The 25,960-nt window shown below is 33.6% G+C and overlaps 1 protein-coding gene across 1 annotated transcript in view; it reads left to right on the top strand.

Moving 5' to 3' along the window:
* LOC132728279 (calcium/calmodulin-dependent protein kinase kinase 1-like) overlaps positions 1–25,960 on the top strand; it is a 130,813-nt gene that overhangs the window by 21,859 nt on the left and 82,994 nt on the right. The gene's annotated exons all lie outside the window — the stretch shown is intronic.

Here is a 25,960-nt window from a genome sequence, read left to right as displayed (position 1 = left end):
TGCCCTTTGTTTATTTTCATACTTAATTTTTGTCCAGGCCATTTCTCTGAAAGTATAAAAATTATGGACTTGAAACTTCATAGGATGATAGATCTCATTAAAAAGAAGTGCAGTGCATAAGAACTGATACTCAGCATTTCTTATTTTTGAGTTATTGCCCTTTGTTGCTTTTCTTACTTTATTTTTGTCCTGGTCATTTTTCCTCAAGTATGACTCAAAAGGACTTGAAACATCATAGAATGATAGATCTTATTGATAAGAAGTGCAGTGTACAGAAACTGCTGCTCTGCACTTATTATTTTTTTAGTTATTGCCCTTTGTTATTTTTCATATTTCATTTTTGTCCTGGCCATTTCCCCTAAACTACATTGTTCACAAGGCGACACATCCGACTCACGGAGTTCTAGTGTTTGTTAGGAGTACTCTTACTCTACAATACTACAATATTCACCCTATGATGTCTTTATTTTAAGAAATAAGAAAAAAGTTGAGTGTGCCCCACCTCCCCCGGCTAGCCAGTGGCTCATGCTTAAAAGCACATTTAATTTATGCCTCAGATTTAATTCTTTAAAAAAGTCAAACATTAGTCTGTATTAAAATTTCCTTGCAGTCTTATTGAGTTCTGTTTGCTGACCAACTTATATTTACATCCCAATAAACCTTAAATTAACTTTCAACTAGAGTGCCAAAATTGAAACTTGACATTAGATCATTCATGAACTTAGCATTGTTTAGTATTGTAAAGTTTTTCTAGGGAAATAACTCTTGTTCATTGCCAGACAGTATGAGACCTTACCAATAGAGATACTCAGGAACTTGGCAAATGTCTTTTCTTCTCATATTTTAATCTCTGTAGACAAACTTTTACAGTTACAACTTGGTAAATTTTTCAATAAAAAGCACAACCAACACTTTACAATGTCGATTGTTATCAGTAATGTACTGTGAAGCTGTAAGGTTTACCCTGGAATTAGATGGGGGAAAAATCCACATTTGCCGAGTGTTGGATGTTTTTGTCAGGCCTGGCTTCACTAAATTTTTCCACTCTGACCTATTAAGGCTCCAGACTACTAATTTTTTAATGATACAGAAATCTTTATAACTATAAATGGACTGTTCTAAATACCAAGAGTTGGGGAAGTCTATTATTCTAATTCAGCTGGGTAAGAGAATAAATGGCCTCATTAGTTTAGACATAGAACAAATTAACTGTCACGATTTTGGCTTCTAATTAATGTAGATTTCCAATATTGGATAGTCTTTGCTTTTCCCAAGAGTGCCATTTAAATAGCTTCACATATATATATGTTACAGGGTGTTAAAACCTTTTTCTCAGTGTGTTAGACGATTTTCTATTTAGTGAGATTTTTAAAGTTAACACTTTATGAATTTTTTGCAGATTTTCGCAAATATTTGAAATATGGTATCTTTAAGAGTGATTTTTTCATGAAAAAATGTTGAAAATGGTAGTATTGATGATAAACGATGTAGTTTTTTTTTATCTATGAATGTCTACCACATACAGACGATATGTTGCGTCCAAGACCCATGTCCCTACCCTAATGGTCAAGGTTACACTTAAAGTTTGAAGGTACTCATTCTTGCCAGAAGAGTTTGTAGATACTCATTTATGTCTGGACTGTAACTTTGTCATGCATTGAAAAATAACTCGGTACAAATGTCTACCACATCAAAACTAATTGTCGCAACTAAGGTTTGTATTCGTCCTTGCGTCCACTTTTACACAAAAACTGTGTCCAGACTGTAATTTGTCATGCATTGAGGGATTTTGAAATAACTTGGCAAAAATGTCTACCACAACACTATGTTGTGTCACGTCCAAGAACCATGTTCTTTCTTCAAAGGTCAAGGTCAAACTTACATTTTGAAGGTTCATGCTATCACAATTAGAGATTATAGGTACACACATTCATGTCCAGACTGCAACTCAATCATGCATCAAAGGATTTAAAAATCACTTAGCATAAATGTCTACTAAATTAAGACAACATGTCAGGTTCAAGACCCATATCCCTACCTCCAAGGTCACACTTATTATTTGATGGATGTACACATTCCTGTCCGAACAATAACTTTGTTGTTCATTGACAGATTTTTAAATTACTTGGCACAAGTGTCTGCCACATCCAGACAATGTGTCGTGGCCAAGGCCCATCTCACTACCTAAAAGGTCAAAGTCACACGTACACATTTATGTCCAAACTAGCTTTGTCATGCATGGAAGGATTTTAAAATTACTCAGCACAAAAGTCAAACACATCATGGTGATGTGTTTCATTTAACACCCATGTCAGTTAGTCAAAGGTCAAGGTCACAGTTTGAAGGTTTCACATTCTCACAAAAAGAATTTAAAGTTACACACATTTGTGTCTGGACTGTAACTTTTTTATGCACAGAAGGATTTTTAAATAACGTAGCATATATGTCTACCACATGAAGACAACATGTCGTGTTCAAGACCCATGTCCCTACCTCCAAGTTCGCTCTTACAGTTAGAAGGTACTCATTTTCTCAAGAAGGGTTTGAAGATATACTTTCGTGTCTGGTCTGAAACTCCGTCATGCATTGAAGAATTTTAAAATAACTTGGCACAAATGTCTACCATATCAAGTCACTTTTGCATGACAGCTCTTGTTTTTTAAACAAATTTCAATGATAATTATATGAAAAACATTAATGAAGAAAGTAATTATTTACATTCATTTCTGCTAATGATAAAATCTGATAGCAATTTACCTTGGTTAAAATTAACATAATTATGAAATATTAACAAATACAGGCAAGTCTTGGTGAATATGCACAACACTTAAAAAATCCATTCAATACCTGATCTTAAAAACCCATTCTGATTAGTCAAATATAATCATTAGCATGCTTGCATGTCATGAACAAAGAAGAAAAAATTGGACGAGTTCTGAGACAGGAACATTATATAGTCTGTGTACTTGTATATAGTCTGTATATATTATATAGTCTGTGTACTTGTATATAGTCTGTGTACTTGTATATAGTCTGTGTACTTGTATATAGTCTGTGTACTTGTATATAGTCTGTGTACTTGTATATAGTCTGTGTACTTGTATATAGTCTGTGTACTTGTATATAGTCTGTATATATTATATAGTCTGTATATATTATATAGTCTGTATATATTATATAGTCTGTAATACTTGTCCCCGTTCTTATCCAAGCATTGCATAACCTCTCTTTGTTATACATACATGTATGTATTTGTCTTGTATTTATGGCACTAGCAGTTTTCAGTGCTGGTCATTTTTTCGTGCAGTTATTAGGGTTGCTATTCATTAAACTTATGGAAATTGCTAGATTACTGTGAATGGTCCGATGTTGACATACTGACCTACAGGCTTACCGTATTGGTCATTACCACACCATGTCTAATACAGAAGTAAAGCAATAAGTAAAGCATCATGATCCTGGGTGATTATACATCTTACAAGCTTACTGTAGTTTAACCCTTGCCTTTGCTATATATCTTAAAATGGACTTGTTCATCTTTCAACTTGGAAAATGGGTGATCCCTCGGAAGCAATAAAACACCAATATAGTATGAAAATTGCTGACTCAGTTTGACCGAGTCTGTTAACCGAGTCTGTTCATAATAGATAATGATAAAGTGCATCATCACTCAGGCCCCCTAGCACTGGCGTAAGCGGTATTCCATCTTCAACACTAAAACCATTTATCAGTTTAAGGAATTTTTCAAAACAATTGTAATTACTGATCAGTCAGCCGTTGAGTGTAGACCATGATAAGACAACATGGAAGTGCCAGCTGATCTTGGTCCACACTGGTCACATAGGTAGATTCAGTTGCTGCCAGCAGGTTTTAAGAACTGAGCTTGATTGTCATGATAGTTTTGTAACTTACATTCATTGTACTTTACTGCAGGGTGGTGCACCATATGCGAAAACACAATCTAAAAGCCCCAAATTTCTGTGGCGTATGTGGCAGACATGTTAACCACAAGGCCACAGATATTCCCTTAAGCAAGCTTAAGGTCATCCTTAACATAAGCAATGCATCCAATGGCATAATAGTGTATAAGAAGGAAAAAAGGTTCCAATTTTGACCACATAGCAACTATGTCATAAAAATTCATTGCATACAATGGAATTTGTACAGAAAAGTGAATTTCTATATAATCTAGACTTTTTTAGCTCAACTATTTAAAGTATAGAGGGAGCTATTGTACTCACCCATGTGTTTTGCCTGTAAGGAAGCTTTGATCTAGTTAGTTTATAGGAGGTTGTTGGTTTTTACTCAGGTGCTTGCACGCAAAGGGCATATGAGGTTTTTCTACATCAATAAAGCTGGAAGGATGATAGTGACAATGTGATTTTAAAAACCCAACAAACATCTGAGACAGGCTGGTGAAAAATTCAAGATAGTTCATTTACTATAATATTATATAATATATGTCCAACAAAGTTCACATAAAGCATCAGTTTGACATAGAGTATTCAAAGAATCTTTGTCAGCTAAATGCTTTTTTGAAATAATTGTTACATAGATATATAAAGCAGATAATAGATGTCATACCCTTAACCTGGTTTCAGCTCTATGCTTTGGGCTCAAATATGGCTTATACCCATACTCTATTGGTTGTCAAATAAGCACTCTTAAACTAGCTTTGTATATGGTGGTAAATATATATATTGAAAACTGCCAAAGGGGTTGTGAGGGGGGCATGAGAAATTTCATGTCGATTTAGCTCATCTGAGCACTAAGAGACCTGATAGCAAACTTCTGTATTGAAGAGTTACAATTTTTTTAGCAGTGGACCTTAAGTGAGCGAAGAAGGGCCATTATAACTGTCTTGTTCCTACTTTCATTGCTCTTGAGAGATTTCCTCTTTCTGGAATTTTACAAAGGAAAAGTTTACTTTGAACAGTTGCTATGGAAATTAAACACCTTTTAATGTTTTCAGGTTAATTTAGAAACTGAACAAAGTTTATAACATTTTGATTTGTGTTAGTTTCTTCACAACTGTTTTATAACCTGAATTTTTTTTTCATTACTTTAGTTCATTACATTATCAGATAGTCACTTTTATTGATGAAGATTATCGAAGCTATTACAAAAAAGCCATAGAAAATTAGAGGAGAATTTGTCACTAAAGTTGGTGTTGACATTTCAGTTACCTCGAGAGAAGTGTTCCTTACGTGGAGAAAGTGTTTCTTCTGTTAATAATGCAACTTGGTGGAAGTGTTTGTTCAGTAAATAATTCAATAAGCACTATTGTAACAAAACTGTCGTAGTAAATGTCAGGCAAGTTAAAGAATTAGGTTGCAGCAGTCCTGGAGAAATTTGTCTCGAGAAAAACAAAAGATTAATTTCCCCTTCTCTGATACTACAGTTACTGTTATAGGGGAGGCTGAGACTGAATTGCATGTACTTTAAATGAAACACAATGGCTTGTCTTGCAACATGGTTAGAGTTACTAATATTTGTGTTTTTTGTAACATCATGCTTTTTTTTTTACTCCTAAAATGAGCATTTTATTTTTATATGCCCAAAAGAATTTTATGTTATACCCCCTGGCGTCCGTCCGAAAGACTTTCGGGCATATCATATTATACCCCCTGGGGTCCGTCCGTCTGTCCGTTAGCAATTTGGTCTCCGGAGCATAACTTAAGTTCCATTTGGCCCGTAATATTCAAACTATATAGGATGATTGTCCATATTGGGTATAAGACCCCTATAGATTTTGGGGTCACAAGGTCAAAGGTCAAGGTCATTATTATCTTAAAACTGAAAACAGTTTCCAGAGCATAACTTAAGTTCCATTTGGCCCACAGTGTTTAAACTTCATAGGATGATTGTCCATATTTGGTAGAAGACCCCTATTGATTTTGGGGTCACAAGGTCAAAGGTCAAGGTCATTATTACTTTAAAACTGAAAACAGTTTGCGGAGCATAACTTAAATTCCATTTGGCCCACAATATTCAAACATAATAGGATGATTGCTCATATTGGGTAGAAGACCCCTATTGATTTTAAGGGTCACAAGGTCAAAGGTCAAGGTCACTATTACTTTAAAATTGAAATCAATTTTTTAGAACATAACTAAAATTCCATTTGACCCACAGTGTTCAAACTTCATAGGATGATTGTCCATTTTGGGTAGAAGACCCCTATTGATTTTGGGATCACAATGTCAAAGTTCAAGGTCACTATTACCTTAAAACTTAAAACAGTTTCCAGAGCATTTATACTTAAGTTCCATTTTGCCCACAATATTCAAACTTCATAGGAGGATTGCTAATTGAAGGACGTAATACTTTATTTAATTCTCATGTCTTACAAATGCTTCATCCTTACTAAAAAAAAAAAAAAACACTTTCGGGCATATAATGCTCCGCCTACCAGCGGTGCTCTTGTTATTTAAAGAACCATTATGCCTCATAAATGCTTTTATTTTTATTTCTCATTAAAACTTTTTATTTTTGGTAGTTTCAAAACAAAATACTCATTAACCACATAGATGAACTATCTTTTGCTTTCTTTGCTTGGTTGGCAATTGGTATTATTATAGGGAATAAGTACATGTATTTTGTTTGGAAATCAAAGTACTATTTTGTTTACATTTTGCTAGTACCTTTATGACTTATAACTAAACATTCACTTCTACTTTTTCAGTTGTAAAACGTCTTACATGCTCTAAATCAGTTATTAAAACATTGTTAAATACCACATGTTCAACATTTCTAAACAATAAAAAAGGAATTCTAAGATTAAATGTATACTTTTATCCGGTTAGCAAATTTTTAGGAAGATGGCCACAAATTTCTTTTACAAAACTCCTTTTCATTCTGTTCTTGTATGCCATATGACCTGAATACTTTTGAGTTTTGTTTAATTACTATGCTCTCAGGATAGGATTTGTAATCACTAGTGAGTTAAAATTTTCAATTGTGCAACCTGGTCAATTTTTATTTAAATCTTCGTTTTTTCCCTAAACTATTTGGCCAATTTTAATGAAATTTTACAGGAATTTATACTGAAATGGTCAAGAAAATAACAAAATAAACATTGTGTACATGTAGGTAATTAACTTCTTGGCTAAGTATTCAATGAATACATTTTATCAGCATGTCCCTTGTACAAGAGAAATCCAAAGTTTGTGTAGGCAGTTATAAGAATTAAGAAAAAACATAAAAATGACGTGCCCTTTTCACCCTTTGACAGACTTTGACAGGAAAGGTCTTTAAGTGGTAATAATTATCAAAATAGCTTCTTTGTTTAGGTCTATAGAGCAATATCATTTGCCACCTAAGTTACAAAAATATAAAAGAAAGTTAATGACATTGCATACTGAACAATTATAATAGTTGTTCCCTTCATATGCTGAACTAAACTGCCGGAATAGCTAGACAGTAAAGCTTTAAGCAACAATTCCCAAAGCCTATGGTAGACTTTGATGAAATTTGAAGAGAAGGATACCTGGGTGGTATTGTTTCAAGATTGGTAAAATCTTTCAATCATTGGAGCAAATCAATATTTACTAATGCTTAAATCATAGAAACAACTATTATGCAACATCATTAATGGACCAATTAAAACTCAATAGGAATGATTCTTGAGAAGAATTATACCAAATTAGGTGGAATTGGTCAATTTTAGATAGTTACCAGAGCTAAAAATAGAAGAAATGCTTATTGATAACTTCTCCCTAACTACATGTATTGAGAAGATTTTGATGAAACTGCTGATAGAAGTGATCAAGTATTGTATAACAATAAATAAATGTTTTCTAGTTTTGGAAACATAATGAAGACAAGTGCTAAAAAAAGTAAATAATGTAAATTTGACATTACATTTTATGTAACACATCAGTTTTGAATTTGATAAGATTTTTTGACAGGTTTTTGCAATAAATGTGGACATTTTTTATGCCCCAACTGCTTTAGTAGGAGACATATACTAGTAGATTTGACCTTGTTTATCCATCTGTCACAGCACTGGAATATGGGGGCATCTGTGTGTCCATCATTTATGTCCTATGGATACATTTATGGATTAAATTTTTTATTTAACATTTGCAGTAATTAATAGATACGACATAATAATGTAATCACTGTTGAAATTTGTTAAATGTGCATGGAGGCATTTTGCATCATTGCAAGTGTATAATAATGTCTTATCACTTCGTGAAATCTTTTGTATTTTCAAAAACAAAAACAAAAATTAAAAAAATCATATAATTCGAATTTGACCTTTTGTTAGCCTTTTTGCATTTTTTCATTAGAGAAATGGAAAACATAATGTATTGCTAATGGTTAATTGTCAGTAATAGGTCCATTATTGGCCATTTGGAGGCAAACTTTCTGTCAAATGTTACACGTCTTATCCTGAACTGATAGCAAAATGGTAATTTAGATGTGTTTTGCTACAGAAAATAATGGCTATTCCCACTGGTATGGACAGAAAATTTCAATTTCCTAGTAAATATAATCTGAAAATTAGATAAATGTTTTATGGCGTGTGAAAAGTCTGAGCTGCAATGGACATTCTATGATAATTGAATTTCAAAGTTTGCGAGACCATGGTTGTTTATTTATCATTTATTATTTATCCATATTCAGCATTGACTATTTTCTGCCATGCTTTGATTTTTGGCAGGGTTGCACAGGAGCAAACACAGGTTATTGTATTGTGAATGTCAGGTTGCAGGCGGACTGGCTGGCAAGCGGCGGATGGGCGGGGAAAAGATTTTTTCAACGGTTTTCTCAGCAACTACTTTTCACAGCCTGTTGATAATTGATATACAGCATTAACACATGGTCAATGTATACCGTGGGATTCAATATAAGATCTGTTGCACATCCACTTCCTGTTTACTGACTTAGTTAAATTTTCGACAATCATGGTCAATGTAGGAAATTTTCGTATCATTTTTCTGAGCAACTACTTATAGCAGCCTTTTGATATTTGGTATACACTATACAGCATTAACAGGTGGTTCCATACTAATAATACAGGATGGAAGGCCTATGATGTTTTGTGTATCATGGTGTTCATCTGTTGAAAAACAAAAAACAAAATGAACCATGATATAACTTCATTACAACTCATAAAAACTGTAAATTGCTTAAGCTAGGCCGGACATACTTTGAAGTAACTATATATATTAAACACAAAGTTTATCCACAATTTGACATTTTTGACATTATTGTCACCAATGACATGTTATGATAACTTGAAGATGCCATCACTGCTGACAGTTATCTTCCTTGATAAGGAAATTGCTGTGCTGTACCAGGGTACAGGCTACTTGTTTTGCTGAAAAACTATGATAAATAGTTAATTTGTGTACTGTTACCCCTTCTTTATACAAGTATGACCAGCATGTTGCAGATGGCATAAAAGTTCAAGTATTTGTTAACCTATTTGTAGCATGGCTAATATTGAAACCCAGTTATTGTCATAATTGCATCTTTTTGTGTAACACCAGTACTGGTTGGTCCTTAGTCATTCAAGTGATGATCATTGAATTTATACATTAGTTGAATATGATCCAGGGGTCACTGGTTTGATCCTTGGGTGTGGGAGCAATTTGTCACTGACAATTGATCTAATGGTCATTTTAAATGACTCCTTTGTATGGTTGTTAGTTTCTCACTGCTGATTCAAAAATCATGTGGGATAAGTTACTATAGGAGAAATTGGTAATTACTGATCAGTTAGTCCAAGGAATTTGGTCTAGTTGACCGACATGTGAGATATGATCAAAACATGTGTATAAAAACATATAAACAAACAAACAAACAATGTTGATTTGATGTTTTTCATCTAATACAACAATAATTTCTTGTGTTGCATTTTCACCCAGGGGATTCCAGTTTTTCGTAAAATAAACATGAACAGTGTCATGAAACACAGACATAGCTTAGATGTCAACATAAATCTTTGATTCTTGTGTTTATGACACTGCAGTCTCTCTCTGTTTTATTAGTCACTTGTGAAGACTGTTAAAAATTTTATGATGGGTTTTTGTTGCTTTAAACAACAGGTACTGTCTGGAATGAGATTGCTTAGGGTTTGTTCTTGCTTTTCTGACATTTATCAACATAAAGTAACAAATAAAAGTGAGTTTTGTAATGCCGCGGTGTTAATTGTTATTTCAATTATTATTGGCTTTAGGGTCATAGGCATGGAACTGGGCCATTAGGGCAAATCATCTGATTTTACGACAACTTTGTTAATCTTCTCATTCATTTTCAATGGAAACTATTTGTATTTATTAGAGAAGAGATAAAGGTTCCATTATTTATATAGGGCTGGGGCGAGTATCCGAATACTCGGATAATCACGAATCAAAGTGAAAAATTGAGTTTGAATATTCGTAAGCCCAGAGATTGTGGATCGCGATCTTATTTGTTTATATACATTTACGGTTTCTCACACACTAAAAGTCGAGAAAAATACGATTTGAGTATAAATTATGGGGAGTTAACCTAAATACAATTAAGAATTTGCCAGTTAAAGACCATGTACCATGATGCCAAGCTAGGAAGTAATTGGTTTCAAAAAACAAAAGAAAAATACTCATCCAAAGAATAAAAACATAAACCTGGTTGCATATATGTTTAATGTTTAGTATTGTTTTTTTTTCTTTAAATAAACATGTTTTAAGAACTAATGTACATGTTTTTATGGGTGTCTTGATAACAAAAGATTTGTGGTTCGATTTGTGAATCGTTAGTGCTGAATCGTGGATCGGATCGGATCGTCACTTATCCGACGATCCACACCCCTAATATAAATATTCCATGAGATTCTTCAGGTATTATGAGATGGTTATTGTTTTGTGTTCACAACCAACGCACATTTTTTTTTTCACAATTAGTCCAACATCTCACATAATCTGCCAATAAATGTAATTTAAGATTAATGGAAGAAGTCTCATTTAAAATTTTTTGCTGTTCTGTTCAAACAAGTTTGTATTGGCTTTATATTTGTGTATTGTATGCTTAAAGAATTCTAAATACACCATGGACTTGACCAGCATTGAATAGTCTCAATGTCGTTCGGAACTGACAGCAAAGATGGGTTTTTCCACTTTAACTGGAATAAAAATAATTATAATGCAACGTTCACCACAAAAAAATATTTGGTTGTACCAGCAGATTTATATAGCTGAGAAATTTCTAATACTCTAAATTCAAGTGTATAGATGAAGTCATTGAGTCACCGTCTCCGTGGTTGAGGGGTTAGAGTCGATGACTTCTAATCCAGTTACCTCTCTGGCGTGGGTTCGATTCCCGGGAGATGCTTTGGTAGTTTAGCACGGAGGAAGGTTGTCTAGTACTGGTGTAACTCTCCAGGAACGATGGTTAGGAAACTACCCGCCTATATGACTGAAATACTGTTGGGAAAAGGCGTAAAATGAAACAAACAAACAAAAAAAAATCAAATTTGGGCTTAATTTACAGTTTCACACCTGCTATTAATCATTGGGGTATTTTTACTTGCTCATGTCCATCCATCCATCAATCTGTCTGTTAGTGCATGTATCCATTCCTAAATGTTGTGTCCTAAATGCTGTGTTGTGTCATATCTGCATGGTTCTTAACTTTGGCATGCATGATGGGATTTCAAATGAAATTGATTCATACAACCATCATAAGTAGACAGTGTGTCACATACAGGACATAGGCCCCAAGGACAAATGTATTTCATACTTTCTGCTGGTATGATTTACTTGCATTCATTTCCACAGTAAGTAGATGGTAAGTCCAGTGCAAGACAATAATTCCAATGGTCTGGGTCACAATAGGAAATACAATGTAAAACTTAAAAAAACCTAGAAATATACCATTTTTCTAATGAATTCTTAATTGCAGATATTGCATGCAATATATTTTTTCAAAAGCCATTTCATTACTGAGTATTTGGTCAAAAGTCAATATAGATGCAGCAGCTTTTCTCCTTGCAATTGTTGCCCTCCCTTGGGGATAAGAGAAAAATCTAACGTATTCTAATATCTTCATGAAAACTGATAATAATCTGTTACATTATTATTACTATGATTATTATGATTATTATGATTATTATTATTATTATTACTACATATTGGTGCTATTATAATATTTTCCCTCCAAAATCATGCTGCCACTTTTGGCAAGGGAGGTAAATATTGTTGAAATCGGTAACTATCTATTGCATGATAGCATTGTTTCAAAACCATTAAAAAAGATAATGCTTAACTTATCCAAATATTGCCCAACTTAAAAACCAATATTATGGGGACAGCTGTGTCTAATGGACAATTGTCTAGACTATTTCACTGACTTCCAATGTGATGAAGTAATTCTATACAGAATTTTCTTAGAAATAAACAATTTAGAATGATATATATTATATACAATTCACTTCAGCCCAGCTGACATATTCCTCGACAGTAAAACCCCTTTAAGGCGAGCGATAATTCAATATCATTCTGGTTTTCTGAAGAGGAAAAATGGATTTATAGTTAATGCTATAATAGCAAAAGTTTTCAGCAATATTGAAAATCTGAAAAGTGTAAGGTGATCTGAAATGCCTGTAAAATTGTACGGAGATCTGGGGGCGATTTTCTAACCATAGTATACACGGGAGACATCGAAGTAACTGTTTTCCTGGAGACAGATAAACGATACTCAGTGACATTTGAAAGCTTGAAAGTGATGCTAATGAATACTTCTTATGAGATGAATTAAACTTGCAACTTTCGTCTACATACCTTGCAATATCATACGTTTGGAACAAAAGGCTTAATGTTTTAGCGTGGAATTTTTTCATTTTATTTGGAACGTTTTGTTGCGTGAACTTTTAAAGAGAAACTTGTCTAGTATGAGTGAAGTTCAGTGAATTTTGTGTGTCTGTGTGTGTGTGAATTATTTTTAAAAAAAAAAGAAGTAAAATCGGAGGGAAAAAAAAAGAAAAGCGGAAAAAATGATTCCTACTCAGGCATTTTCATCTGTTGGCGAGATTAAGAAAGGTAAAAACATAATTTTTCTGTTAATTTTTTCTTTTCTGCTGCACTTTCTGTAAATAAAATAAATGTAGCTCTGACCTAAAATTGAAATTAAATTTGTATGAAGATCTTCTTGTAAAAAACACCTGAAAACACATTAATGTTATGTCCAATATATTATTTAAAAGGTCACTCTTTGCATCAATTAACCTGTAGATTTTTATTCTCTTGCTGATATTCCATATTTTTACTTTGGAAAAAAAAGTCTGTCATATTTATGGCAGACAGAAGTTATAAAATCATTTAGCAATGGTTATGTTGGAAAGTTTATGAAATTTTTGAAATAGTATTTAAATGAATTTTATTCATGTTGTTAAGTAGACTAGCAACATAAGCTTTCTTGATAGATTGTGTTGAAAATGTACAAAATCTTTATTGTCATCTTCTTATTAGCTCATCTTTTAAAAAAAAAATGTTCTTATTTCAAAATTGAGTTTAAATAAATTATAATGTTTAAACTGAAAGGAATAAGAAAATCATGCAGGAATTATGCAAAAGTAATGCAGATTATTGTGCAATTCTTAGTCTATAATGGCCGAAATGAGCACTATGGTAAGTAAATGAACCAATATATTTTATTGCATACATCAAACTGAAAGAATGAATAAGTGCATAATTATTATGGTTCCTGCATCATTATATTTTAAACCTCATCAAAAATATTTCCATGAAAGATGTTTATTTTTCAAGATCATTAGTGAGAATGTTGACCAGTGGGTAGTGTATTGATGGAGCCTTTTGTGTTTCATCTCTACCTTTAAATACAATAAGTATATATTGCATTATTGTTTTTGATCTTCAGTATCAGTGTGACATTTGCCAAAATAGCTTATAGACACACCTGGAACCAACAAGTACTTAGAAATGAGTCATCATCATTATCATCAGTGATAGCTTGCTGTTTATGAATGCTGTCGCGTCTCACAGTCCTCGTTGTGCAAAAATCTTTAAATGTAGCCCATTATTCAAACATTTTAAAAGATATCAAACACAAAAAATTGGATTACTTGTTTACCTTGACTAGGCACATTTGTAAAACAAGGGGCATAAGTCTGATTGCTATATTTTTGGAGTTGTGCCCCTTTTTTAACTTAGAATTTTGTCAAAATTGCCTATTAAGTATAATAAGACTAGGGGCATTATTCTTAAAGCAATATTGTTAGGAGTCATGTCCCTTTTTCAAGATTGAATATTGATAAAAATTGGTTATTGGGTTAAGTGTTAGTGCATGTGGTGCTCTTTAATTTAATACTATAATTAAGTTATTATCATCCTCACCACAAGCATAATAATCATCATCATTTCCATCATCACTGTCATCATCATTACCTTTATTATCACCAACTTTATTATTATTATTATTTTATGCCTCAGACATATCTGTTTTTGTTATCTTTATTACAAAAATAGTTTTCCTTTGATCATGAAGATATGTGAGCAGGTGAGGCATTGTCTTTTAATTAGATTTCTTCTGAAGTATTTCATGAAAGTCCGTAATCAGCTAGATTGCCTTTTAACAGGCAAGCTACTTGTAATTGATTATAAATTGGTAGGAGATGCTGAAATAAATTATAGATGTAGGTCATGCCAGAAACTTTACTATAGTTACAAGACATGATATGCATTCTAATTTTTCTCAGAGAAACAAGTGTTGCCAGACTTTTTTTATGCTGGAAAAAATTATTTCAAGTCAATTAAGTTAAAAGAAGATCTATAGTGTGTCTGTGATGTAAAGTGACATAAGATTTTATCAGTTATAAAATGACTATGTTGATTGATTGGGTCTGCAATGAATCAGTCATTTCTGAAGTTTAAATGTTTAACTTATAGGGCTCAGTATCCTAGAAGTTGTTATACCTATTACCGGTATTATTGTTATCTGCTGTATTGTCCCGGACATCAGGGATTGTCCCATAAATTCGGTGGTCATTCTTTAGGTATCCTGGAGAAGATTTTCATAAAAAGAAAAAAAAAAAAAAGAGTACAATTTACCTTATATGCAGCAATTAACTATAAGAAGAATTGAAAGCCAAATGAATGTGACATCTTTGTATGCAGTTAAAATCAATTATAATTGCTAATACAGGGATTATGGCCCTTGAGACAGCTAAATAATACAGAGGAAACCTTAATTGGCACTAATTTCTTCATTGGTTTGTGGCCACTTTCTCTTAGTATAATTATTTTCAAGAACAAGTTATTGTTAGCTCGACAACAACCCTTTGGACCAGACCTTCAAGTTTTTACCTTCACTGACCTTGACCTCTAGGGTCAAATTTAAAATAACCGTCATTTTTAGATGCAACATACTGGCTATTACTTTGCATTTATGAATAGATTGTCTCCATACTCTGACACAACACTGTTAGGGCAAAGAACTGACTTTGAACCTGACTCATAAATGACCTTGCTCTTGAATACCAAATTATTACAATTTGTTAGATTTTAGCTATAACTGGCTATAATTTTGTAATGAATGGATTGTCTTCATACTTGGTCTCAACCTTTAACCTTTAACCTTTTCCCTTATATAAGTGTGTTTCGACGGCTTTTTGCCCCCCCCCCCTCCTTTTGAGGCCTCAAACAGTGAAAAAATTCCCTATTTAGGCCCCAAACACTATTTTTTGTTTGAGAAATGTTGTTAAAAAAATGACCACTTTTTCGGCGCCGTCCCCCATCCAAATGTTACATCAGGGGGTTGTCAGATGGGGGATGTGCCCCCTTCTGTTTGGGGGTTTGAAGGGGGGCGGAGTCCCCCTCATCGCCAAGAAAATTTTGGACATGTGACAGGCTAAAAATGGCCTTAGGTCGATCTTAGGGTAACTTGTAACCGACGCTGAAAAGCCTTTTACTCTACCTCAATTTATTGAGAAGTTACAGCACTTTGAAATCAGTTTTGATGAAAAAAAACGATGCAAAATAGTGATTTGTGGCAATTTTGAGACGTCCCCCCGTTGCCATGGTAACAGGAAATTTATGATTGAGCATGCTGTTACAGAGGCTATGGTCTAGTCAAGATCTGTGCCAAGTTTCATCAGTATCGAAGTATTTTTCATAGTTTCATAGCAGTTTGAACTTGTAACAGGAGGCTTTTCAATAATAACAGCCATTTTTCGCAATATGCTCATGGGGTAAAAGGTTAAGAAGTTTGAACTTGACCTTGACTATGAAATGACCTTGACTTTGAAAATTAACTACATATGTATTGTGTTTTCAGTTTTTTTGGGGTTTTTTGTTGTTGTTTTTTTGCTATAATTGGTTATAACTTGTAATTTATTTATAGCGTGTTTGAAAATGCTTGTATTTGTATTATGTTGCCTCATTTAGCAAGGGAGATAAATATTGTAAAAATCAGGAAATTATCTACATGTATACATACTCAGACTCTTCAGTGATAGCATAGTTACTACATCATTTGTGTGCTGAAACTGTAATCAAAGCATTATATCTTTTGAGATAATGCATTAACAGTGGGTGCAATTACATGGAAAGTGCAATTAATCAATAGCTTGATTTAAATCACTGAATCAATAATAAATGACAAAATCATGTCTATTCTCAAATACCTTTCACAAGGTTTGAACCAGAGAACTTCTATCACTTTTATCTGATCCTCTTTGAACTTTTGTAGGGGGGGGGGATAATCTGACAGGTCTCCTGAGAAGGAAAATGAGGCATATTTCAGGATTTCTGTCATTTAGTTTAACCTTTAAAAAATAAACAACTTCAGATATTTGATCACATAGAAAGATTATAAGAGTTTCTCCCCACAGGTATTGTTGAATGTTGGGTAATATTCTTGTTGTCTGTGCTCTTATTCATCATGATTTGTGTTGATAGTGGAGGGAGGACTGGGTGCAAAAGAATTTCTATCTGGAATAAATGTTTTGCACTTTATCACAATGAAAGTGTGCAAATAATTGCTGCTTTAATACAGATGACAACTCGAGATTGTTTGATTTCAAGTGCTTGATTTCAAAAATGACAGTTACCTAGGTAATTAGTCTGGAACTTAAGTAGCCCAGGGCCTAGCACTATTGCTAGCTTTAAGTCCTTCTGCAAGCCAGTGATGTTTCTGTTAGCTTGACTTTTTCCAAGAAAAGAATTTGAGCTATTGTTACTGTCATGGCATTGGTTCCATAAAAAATTTAACTTTGTTCATAATCTATTTATTATACCCCCACAAAAGAAGTTTAGGGGGGTATATCATTATGTCTCCCCCACCTCGGGGGGAGACATATTGTTTTTGCCCTGTCCGTCCGTCAGTCCGTCAGTCCGTCCATCCGTCAGTCCGTCAGTCCGTCCATTCTTCGTTTCCGGACGATAACTAGAGTTCCTTTTGACCTACAGCTCTCAAACTTCATAGGATGAATGGTCTTATTGAGCAGATGATCCCTATTGTTTTTGGGGTCAGTAGTTCAAAGGTCAAGGTCACAGTGACCGTTGGTCAATTTCTCGTTTCCGGATGATAACTAGAGTTCCTTTTGACCTACAGCCCTCAAACTTCATAGGATGATTGGTCTTATAGAGCTGATGATCCCTATTGTTTTTGGGGTCAGTAGGTCAAAGGTCAAGGTCACAGTGACCGTTGGTCAATTTCTCATTTCCCGATGATAACTAGAGTTCCTTTAGACCTACAGACCTCAAACTTCATAGGATGATTGATCTTATTGAGCAGATGATCCCTATTGTTTTTGGGGTCAGTAGTTCAAAGGTCAAGGTCACAGTGACCGTTGGTTAATTTCTCCTTTCCTGTTTCCATTCACAGTTATTCTCAGCAGTGGGGGAGACATGCGCTTTTTTACAAAAGCATCCTCTAGTTGAATATAGGAGTCAGCTTGTCGGTAGGTCAGTTGGTCGGTCGGTCAGTCCGTCGGGCCGTCCACATCATGGTTTACGGGCGATAACTAGAGTTTGGAATGAGGTATTGTAATCAAACTTGGTATATAGCAACCTTATGTGGAGACTCAGGTTGGTATTGCCTTTGGACCATCTGGGTTCAAGGTCAAGGTCACCGTTACTAAAAATAGAAAAACGGTTTCCGGACCATAACTAAAGTTAGGAATGAGATATTGTAATCAAACTTGGTGTATAGTAAGCTTATATGAAGACCCAGGTTGGTATTGTATTTGGACCCCCTGGGTTCATTAGGTCACCGTTACAGTGTTACTAAAAATAGAAAAATGGTTTCCAGACAATAAATAGAGTTAGGAATGAGATATTGTAATCAAACTTGGTGTATAGCAAGCTTATATGAAGACCTGGGTTGGTATTGCATTTGGACCCCATGGAGTCAAGGTCAGTGTTACTAAAAATAGAAAAATGGTTACTGGACAATAGGTTGGTATTGCCTTTGGACCACCTGGGATCTTGGTCAAGGTCACCGGTACTAAAAATAGAAAAATGGTTTCTGGACCATAACTAAAATTAGGAATGAGATATTGTAATCAAACTTGGTGTATAGGAAGCTTATATGAAGACCTGGGTTTGTATTGCATTTGGACCCCCTGGGGTCAAGATAACCGTTACAGTGTTACTAAGAATAGAAAAATGGTTTCCGGACAATAACTGGAGTTAGGAATGAGATATTGTAATCAAACTTGGTGTATAGCAAGCTTATTTGGAGACCCCAGTTGGGATTACAATTAATTGAAATATTTCTTTGTACAGTCAGTTGATAGTTTGTTCAGACTACTTATTTTTCAAAAAGTAAAAGTTGCTGGTGGGGGTATTAATCACCTTCAGTGATAGGTCTAGTTTGTTAATATATTGTTTAAGTACTTGGACACAATTAAACCCTTTTGACACGACCTTCATTGCTTCAAGTAGACCAGACAGAACCAATCTCATTAAAATCATATCCTAAATGTCGCTGCTCTACTCTTCGTTAGGAAGTAAAGAGTAACAGAGCGAAAAAGGATGATCTGATTTTAATGAGATTGAGACAGCACTTCACTTTTATTAATAAATGTCCTTGACATTGAAGGTCAAATTATTGAATTTTGCTGGATTATTGCTGCATCATTGCTATTATTGACAATACATTTGAAATTAATGAATTCTCTGTCTACTTGGACAAACAACAATCTGTCATAACAGGACAGTGCACCATACTATGGCTACTTCATAATGTTCTCTCTCTATTGTTCCTTTTTGGCAATGTCATGAAGAAAAGTAGCCACCTAAAAGCTTATTGGATTAATGACATCAAAGAGAAAGTACAGTAACCTATTGTTCCTATAGCCACAAATGTATCCAAATGTTAGCCTGGACAGTCAGACAGTCCTAGGATGATAACTTGAGCCTTTGTTTACATAACAAAGACCAATAACAATGCGAAAAATAGGTTAGGCAGATCAATGCCACATCCTATAAAAATGAAAATATAACTACATGTTATCATATGTCTTGTTAGCGCAGTAGGTAAAGCAACGTGTCAGTAATGTCTTTTACCAGTACAGGCAGAAGTTCGACTACTGGTAAGACACATTTTTTTTTCTACCTTAAACAGTCAATTGTTCAGAAAACAAGTTTTGGACCGGTTTTTTCATATACATTACATGAATAAGAGATCGAATATTTTATTACACTGCAATCAAAAAATACAAAAAGAAATAGAATGGAAATCAAAAATAAATATATACTATAAAATATATATTTATAAGAAGAAAACAAAAAGGAAAACAAAAAAAAAATAAATGATAAAAAAACAGAGTAAGAAGAAAAAACCGTGGTTATAAAATGGCACTACGTGGGGTTCGAACCTATGAGTACAAAACACTAAAAGTTACAATTACTCCAATCTACCGGCAGAGCCATAACGGTAATACACAAACGATTTTGTAAGAATAATACTATATAGTATATACAAGTGTTTACTTTTACGATATCGGATAATAATCCAGATAACTCCGTTTTTGGACTTTCCCATGTACCGTTAAGACCAAATTATCATCCTAGGACAGTAGTGATCTCTGTGTTACTAGTATAGCAGGTGACATGGAAATGAAAACATTTATTAAGTACTCAGAAACGAATGAGTTTTAACTATGGTAAGAGTTTTATAACATTTAAAAAATGGTTGAAGAGCATGTTAGATGCTTATCACCTGAAGAACATGGCACTGAATGTGAAATTATTTGTCATAAAATGTAGTAAAATGTAAACAAAGTAGTATTTTGACTTCCATACAAGAAACTAAATCACTTTAATTGTACTAATTACAAAAAAAGGAAACAGAAGCAATTTAAGATGGTACAGCTTATTGACCAATGAGTAATTTTTTGGAAACTTTAAAAGGACACCAAAAATAAAAAGCTTTTAAAAATTTAAAAGAAAATTAAGAGCATTTCTGGGGCATAATGGACCTTTTAAGGCTTAAATTGGTCTTTAAACACTCAAACTTTCTTTTCATATAAGTCACTGTAAATAACCATTCTTGAACGTTTGTACCACATTTGTCAAGGAACATACAGCTTTAAAAGTAATTAAAATCTGACAGAAGATTCCACCTGCTGTCACCTTAGAAATATCAGGTTTTAAGTAGAGCAAAAAAATATTGTCTACTCTTTTAAAGAAACATGAAACTGTTTGCTGAAAATCTCAAATTGTTAAAAGTAAGAAAATATTTACATTAACTGTATTACCTGGTCTGGGAATACTTAATAAAGTTAAAATATTGTCTAAGTATTGTGAATAAGATAATCAATATGGTTATATGTCAGAGATGTTTCTTGGAAAATTTCTTATTTACAAAGCTTTCAGCTACTTTTAAGAAGCATATTAAATTATGTTGGGAGTGGTGATCTAGTGATTAAGGTGTCTGCCTCTCAACCCAGGGATCATGGGTTCAAGCCCTAATCAGGTCTCGACCATGTTTCTTCACCAGTACTAGTTAGTTCCAGGAATCTGACTTAAAGGTGTTTAATATAAGTTGTTAGAACTTGTTTCGCAATTGAGCTTAAATAAATATGTTTTAAACTAAACCATTAAATTTATATATCAGGTCTATATCATGAAAGTTGGTAATTGTATATTTAGTTATATGTCAGTTGTTAACATTTTGTGATATACTCTGGAACATTGCTTTGAAATAACCAAAACTGAGATTGAAGATCAAAATATATATTGTGGCAGTCAAACATTCTGTCTTATGGTTGATATTCCTTCCATGGTCAAAAGTTAAAAACTTTGATTGGTTAACTGTAGCTAACTCAGCATTGCTAGCTGCATGAGAGCCAATCAGATTGCAGATCACAACTTCATATGCTCAGAAGTTGCATTCTCAAATGGAGGGAAATGCTGGAATGATCAGTGACAAAACATGCATGATGATTGAAGATTTCAGTTCTTCAAAATAACAAAATCATAGGAGCTTCAGGGGGCTTTGCCCCTTGGTCCCCAAACAATGCACTGCCTTGGGTCTACAAGAGGACGCCTACGCTGCCCCCTTAACACCACTGGTGAAAGGTTCCTCTCATTTCACTTCCTGTTGTTGGCTAAAATGTATTTAATCATTGTGCATCAATTGACAAATTGTGGCTATATTAATATCTATTGTTAAAAGAATAAATCTGATACTTCTGTACTCAATATTTTTGTACACTGTAACTAAGAAATTCCACAAATTATCTGCAGCATTATAATTGTAAAGTGTTCAGAGTCTTTGTTATGATGCTTTTTATCAAATAAAAAATAATGTTTATAATGAATAAACAGGTTTAATGGCTCAGGTAAAAGAACTGTTATGCCATTAGTCACGATTCAAAAATTTTGCTTTTTTGTGATGTAAAAACATTCAGTGCATTCAGTACTTTGATTTTTTTTGCTTTGATTCAGATACAGTGTAAAACCTTGACATGGTCTGAAGCAAATACTGTAAATCCGTAAGCTCATAAAAGTAAACTGAAAAACCTCTAGATTAAAGACAAAACCTGCATGAGTATTTTTTAGCTTTGAAGTTTTAACTCCATACACAGCAAGTGAATCTTCCTTTATACTAATGAACTATTCCTATTTTAAGAGAAAAATAGAAAAATCAATTTCTAGCCTAATAAGTGACCATGACCTTAATAATATCACATACCCATTTAAAAGCTAAAGGAACAAACATACCAGATATCTTAAAAAATTACTCAGTTTGGTTCAAATTTTAGACAAAAGTTACCACAAGCAGGGGCCATGGCATGCTCAACTTTTTTGTTCTTTTCACAGGCAAACACATCAGGGGAAGAATATTTTGGTAATAAATAGACAACAGCATGTTTTTATCACAAAAATTTATAAAAGTTTAATATTTGACCTTGACAGTAAAGATCATACTTGATTATCATACATCTCTGTGTTGTGATTTGTGTTGTTTTGTCCAAGTATGAAACAAATCTGTTCATTTATAGCAATTTTATGGTAATTTGAGTCCAAAAGGTCAAATTCAATTTGGTCTCTCTGGGGGTCTTGTTCAAATGAGCTTACATTTGGATACTTACGTGGCTAGAAAAACAATTCTATTTGATGTAATACATTCAGTAAGGCTTTTATGCAGCTATTTTCCTTTATGTAGAGAGAACAGTAGAGTAGCCACATAAGTTTCTGTCCAATTAGCATGTCTGTCTGTCACAAAACTTGTCCGCTCTTATTTTCAGAAACTACTGCTGCAATTTTAACAAAACTTTACATGAATGATCAGTACCAAATCTAGATGTGCATATCATTGACAGTTGTGCACCTGGGGTTTCACTTGTGGATTTATTCTGCTTTGTTAGAGTTATTGCCCTTGACTTAGTAAAAATTTGCAATTTTCTTCTTGTGTCGCATGAAGATCAAAAAGTATTCATCCTAGGGTCATGAAACTTTACAGAAATGTTGATTTGAGCATGTGTAGTTGTGCACATGGTATTTTCATGTGGATTTATATAGTATTTGTAGAGTTATTGTCCTTGACTTAGTAAAAATTTGCAATTTTCTTCCTGTGTCACACATAGCTTAAAAAGTATTTGACACAGGGTCATGAAACTTTACAGGAATGTTGATCAGCATGTGAAGTTGTGCACCTGGGGTTTCGCTTGTGAATTTATTTGTTTTGTCAGAGTTATTGCCCTTGACTTAGTAAAAATTTGCAATTTTCTTCTTGTGTCACACGTAGCTTAAAAAGTATTTGACATAGGGTCATGAAACTTTACAGGAATGTTGATCAGCATGTGAAGTTGTGCACCTTGGGTTTCGCTTTTGGATTTATCCAGTACATTTGTAGAGTAATTGCCCTTGACTTAGTAAAAACCATTTCATTATGTTGTGTTATTTGTTCCTTGAGTGCTTGAGTTAGAATCAACCAACTTTACAGGAATAATGATCAACATCACTGTAAAGCTATGCACCTGGGATTTTGCATGTGGATTTTTTCCCAGTTTTGTTAGAGTTATTGCCCTTGACTTAGTATAAATTTGCAATTTTCAACTTGTTCATGCATAGCTCAACCTTTAAGCCTGAAAGTAAAATTATCAAGAATGTTGTTCAGCATGTGACTGTACTAAATATGCACCTTGGGGTTTGCTTGTGGATTTATTCAGGATTTGTAAAGTTCTTGCCCTTTACCTAATAACAGATTTTTAATTTTCAACTTGTGGCACATGTAGCCTAAAAATAATTGACCTAGAGTCATAAGATTGACAAAACAGTGGAGTTTGGGGGGCACCTGTGTCCTATGGACACATTTCTAGTTTATAACATAGAAGAAAGAAAGACAGTGATATGACATTGATAACAGTCAATTTCCCTTTTAAGTCAGGCATAGACAAAGTGTGCAGAAGATATAGGAGTTATGTTACTGTCTCACAAACAAACACTGCCTTATATAAACTAGGCAAATTGCCTTGTTGTATTTTAGGCTTTTACAATTGATCTGAGTATAATTTATAGTTCTCAGATAATAAGATTAACTTTGTTTTGACTTCTTATAGGTGCTAACACTTAAAATACTAGATGAAAAATGGTTAGGACAAGTCAAGCCTGTATGTCATATGTGCAGTCTGACCAGGCTCTATACTGTTGGTAGCTTAAATATTTTGTATTTTGATGATGAAATCCTTTAAAATTTTAACAAACTGACTGGGCATATCTATTAAAGGACTCCACTGAGGTTTTTGGACTTGATGGGACTGGAAATAATTTTTTCAATATCAATATTCCATTTGATGAAGGTCTAGACCAATAGCTCTTGTGAAAAAATTTAAGATCGTTCGCCCATTCCGATAGTGAAAAATGAGGCAAAATTGAAAAGCGTTGCGATGCTTTTTACTCAAATCTGGTTCGGAATAGCCACACAAATATGATTTTTTTTTTTTTCTGAGTATATTTCTTAATCATCTTTTGCACATCTTTCTGTATTAAGTACCTCAGCTGATCTATGTAGGAAGTTAAAATTTTATGTTTTTAGGTTTTTGGACCTGACAGTGGAAATCCTTAAAACAAATTCAGCAGGTTTTTATAGCTTACAGTATTAATATGAATTCTCATTAACTTAAGGAAGATTTGCCATGAAACTAACATCTTTGGATGTTTTTTTTATGTCTTCTTTTCTTATTAGGAAGAAATGTCTTCTTTTCTTATTAGGAAGAAATTGAATTCAATGAAAATGTCAGAATAATTTAAACCATAAGAATCGATTTTCAGTTCTTTCGAGTATTTGGTTTAAATTAAACATTAAAATGTTTTTGAAAAGTAATCATGTAATGAAAGTCTGTTCAGCTTAAACAAAATCCCTCTGCAATTCTGGAAATAATTGTTCATTAAAACTAGATCATAAAGGTGGCTGTGAACATGAGAATTAAAGTTTTTAGATTGTCTTCTTGTGGATGGAAGTAATGAAAGTAACACAGGGATTGGAGAAAAAGAATTCTTTTTACCATGTGTATAGATGCTTTTTACCATGGGTAGAGATGATTTTTGCCATGTGTGAATATGTTATTTACCATGTGTATATATACTTTTTACATGGTATTACGTTTCTCTTTTCTAATAAAGAATTCCTAATGAGTACACATTCACCCTAGGTTTGTCCTTCATATGATTTTGTAACCCTTTAGCTAGTGAATTTCTTATTTCCTTTTGGCTCTATCCCTTTTCAATTTAGGGGATGCCAAAATGAAAGTTTAAAGTTGGAAAGGCAACAGTACAGAGCCTGGTCTGAGATAAATCACTTAAGGTTCCAGCAAATTAAGATTGTTTTTCTTTATTATACCCCCACAAACAAAGTTAAGGTGTGTATATAGGAGTCAGCTTGTCGGTCTGTCAGTCGGTCCATCCACATCATGGTTTCCAGACAATTACAAGAGTTTGGGATGAGGTATTGTAATCAAACTTGGTGTATAGCAACCCTATGTAGAGACCCAGGTTATCATTGCATTTTGACCCCCTGGGGTCAAGGTCATTACTAAAAATAGAAAAATGGTTTCCGGACAATAACTAGAGTTAGGCTTGAGATATTGTAATCAAACTTGGTTTATTGCAAGCTTATATGAAGACCCCGGTTGGTATTGCATTTTGACCCCCTGGGGTCAAGGTCAATGGCAACATTACTAAAAAAAGGAAAATGGTTTCGGGACAATAACTAGAGTAAGGAATATTGTAATCAAACTTGGTGTATAGCAAAGTTATATAATGAAGACCAAGGTTGGGATTGCAATTAATGGAAATAACTCTTTGTACGCAGTTCAAATTTTTCTTCAGACCACTTATTTTACAAAAAGTCAAAGTTGCTGGTGGTGGTATTAATCACCTTCAGTGATAGGTCTATTTTATTTTTATACTTATACATTGAATTTTTTTCCAGTATCTTATCATGAAGCTTGCCACAAGACTTTGCTGCACTCCCTCTTATGATGCCTATAACAAATGTATTG

This window comes from Ruditapes philippinarum, unplaced genomic scaffold, assembly GCF_026571515.1.
Source record: "Ruditapes philippinarum isolate M1 unplaced genomic scaffold, ASM2657151v2 ctg693_1_1_1_1, whole genome shotgun sequence".
Taxonomy (NCBI): Eukaryota; Metazoa; Mollusca; class Bivalvia; order Venerida; family Veneridae; genus Ruditapes; species Ruditapes philippinarum.
The sequence above is the reverse complement of the archived record's forward strand: the minus strand, read 5'-3'. Positions and strand labels throughout refer to the sequence as shown.